This window comes from Charadrius vociferus, unplaced genomic scaffold (assembly GCF_000708025.1).
Source record: "Charadrius vociferus isolate BGI_N301 unplaced genomic scaffold, ASM70802v2 scaffold7, whole genome shotgun sequence".
Taxonomy (NCBI): Eukaryota; Metazoa; Chordata; class Aves; order Charadriiformes; family Charadriidae; genus Charadrius; species Charadrius vociferus.
Window position 1 is genome coordinate 8,716,496 of NW_009649308.1, and position 3,159 is coordinate 8,719,654.

The following is a 3,159-nucleotide window of genomic DNA, read 5'->3' on the forward strand; positions in this document are numbered from 1 at the left end:
CTGCTGAAATTTGGGAGAAAGAGGCATTTACATCCTCTGAGGGATCAACAGGAAGCAGGCTTCAAGTGAAAAGGCTGTTCCTTGTGCTAATAAAACCTTTGTAAGTATCTGGAAAAAATGCAGCTCATGAGATATTCAATGAACTCACTCAAGACATTCCCAACACATCCAGATATGAGAAAGCATTAAAACACACAACAGTCATCCAAAAGAAAAATACCTTTTGCACTAGATTTCTTCTGGCTCCATCCTCTTCCTACTACAAGCAAATAACCACAATCAATAAATCTTTCTCAGCAGAAAACAAATTCCCTGAGAGCAGAAAATGAAGCACCCGCACCCCACTACACTATGATATCTTGGGTATATCCTGCCAGACCCAGTGAGTTCCACAAGCCAAATTCTGGTGGCAGTTCAGTGGCAGCATTTTCCCTTAACAGCAATTTGCAAAGCTTGCAGAAAGCCATGGAAACGTCTGCCACATGCATTGCCTGTACCCTGGGGGACATGCAGAACCTCACAGAGGCTGTCAGTACATTTTTGCTGACCAAATTATGTATGATATATGGTCTGCAAGTCCTAGCCAAGGTCATGACAAAGGGAACCACAAGAAATCCAGATGTCTCCATTCTCTGACGTTGTCCATAGGATGCGTCTTAGTAGTTAGGAGACTTATGACCAAGAATTTAATAACTTTTTGATAATTTCATTTTATACAGTAATTCTAACTGAGTGCATGATTGCCAGGCTCTCTCAAAATGCCTGCTGAATACAACATTGGTTTGAAGGACTTTCCTGATGGAATATTAAATGATGGAAAGGAAAATCCCATCAAAGCCGTCATGGGGGATCACGTCACATTCAAGTTGGAAATGCAAGATGTTGCCTTTCAAATATAGATCCTCTCTGTCACTCTGAAGGCAGTGACAGTGAAGTCAGGTGACACGGGGGAAGCATTTGTAAAAGATAACCAAACAGCCCATTTCATAAACTTCAAAATCAAAATAGACCCTTTCAGAAGTTGCTTTCCACAAGAGCATTCCACTCAGTACACTCAGTCAACATCATCCCAGACTATGCACAACAGAGGCTGCAGGATCAGCCATTTAAGTGTCTGAGGCAAATTCCTTCTCATTATTGAATAGTGAATGCATGCGATCTACAAAACTAGCATTTTAAATAGAAGATGAAAAGATACCTTCAGTGATTTTAGGAGACATTAAGAGCTTTTGAGCTCTGATATTCAGCATGACATAGGACAAAGACTAGAGGTCGAAAGAGAGCAAATTACACCAACCTGGAGTTCTCATAGCCTATCTGGGACTCATTTTGAACTTTAATATTACAAGCATTTGTCAGGTCCATGCACCCCAACACATTGTCCATAGGTAGTCTTGATTCAGAGCCACGCCATCTTTGGAGCACACACCCCTTACTGGTAGAAGGCTCACACTCTGGTACAGCCTGTGTTTATGCCAACACATCTGGCCTCTGGCAGCAGAGCACGGGTGCTGGAAAACTCCCAGGGTAGCTATAAGGCTCTAAGGAAACCTGTCTCTTGGCAGGAGATGAGTAATCAGTATTTAGAGTGTAGATTCTGGCTGAGCTCAGCTGTTGTGTAGAGGCTTTGAGCTGTCAGCTACATAGTAGGAATAATTGTCATTCAGCTTGCTCACCTCCTTCTACCAGCAGTAGCAGCTGAGAGATAGGGGCAGCTCAAAGGTTTTTATGCTTTCCAGGAAAGAAGAGAGTAGAGTGGGGAAACAGTGCTTTTGTGCTAGTGTTTTATTGTTTTCAGGGGATGATTTCAATCTGTTTTACCCTAAAAATTCCCAGATAGTGGTGATTTCTCATGGCTGCAGATATTGCTTAGCTATTTTGCTACTGTTCTTCAGGCACACATATCATTTATCTATAATAAACTATTGACAGTCATTGCTTTGCATCTATATTGAAATTTACAGGTAAATACAGAAATTAAAAAACTCATTTAGCTAGATTAAAAGAAAAACTTATCTGCTCAAAGTCTGATGCAAAATAGAATACATAAGCACACTGAAAGACCATTGTTTAAACATCAATGAACTGAGATTTCTTGTTTGCATAGCTGCAGTCTGTCGCTCTAGAAAAATGCAGACTCATCACAGTCAGGCAGAATGGAAAAACAATAAAACATGATATAACATACAAGGTCAGCCCTGACATCTTCAGTCACCTTCCTCCGGCAACCAGAGCCCACATTGCAAACTCTATCCTAAACTAAGCCAAATCTGTTTCTTCTTCTCCCAGAGCTACTATCAGGCTTTGAAAAGCTGGATCTTGCATGCAGCAGCCAGCAATACCATGTTTGTTTCTAGTACAAGGCACCTTTGAGCACTGCGAGCATGGGAAGGAAGCAGGTTCCAAACATGTGCTTACATGCAAAGCCCTGTCCCTAGCAGCTATTGATGTACCCAGGGATTTTACGTACCTCCTGAGAACCTACATGGAACTACATGTATGTTTTATTTTTAAAGCAAAGGTTACAGTAATGGAAACATTGTAAGAGACTCTGTCTTCTAAGTAGCTCTATCTCAAGTACTAAAACCCTAATCTGAACTTCTGCAGCTCTTCCCCTGTTCCCTCCATGCATACCAGAGTTGTGCTGACAAGCCTGATGGCTTCAGGCAGAAGTTCTCCTCCTTGTCTACAGTGTGACCATCAAGAGACAAGCATGGAGCATCCTCCTGCTCCATTAATGTCCCTGAACAGACTCACTGGAGAGAAGCTTCTCATCCAGCAGGGAGACAATGACTCTCAGTGCTTTGATGCTGACCTTTTTTGGGGGAAAAAAAAAATAGTAGTACCCTTTTTTTTCCCTTTTTAACATCTGCAGCTTGCTGAAAACTAGGTCATTGTTTAATATCACAAGGGAGTACTAGATGATGATTTGGGAGCTATTGGGCTAGAAGCTGACACTAGAAACTCCTCAGTGCTGATTCTGATGCTATTTTATCTTCAGATTATGCAGGTTCTGTGCACTAGGAATGTATTACATTATCTTACATTATCCCAATGTAAGATGAAAAGTTATTACACACTACTCAGATTATTTGTTCTTCCTCATTCAGATTATTTGTTCTTCCTTATTAGATGAAATTCCCAGCCTGGAAATCTTTG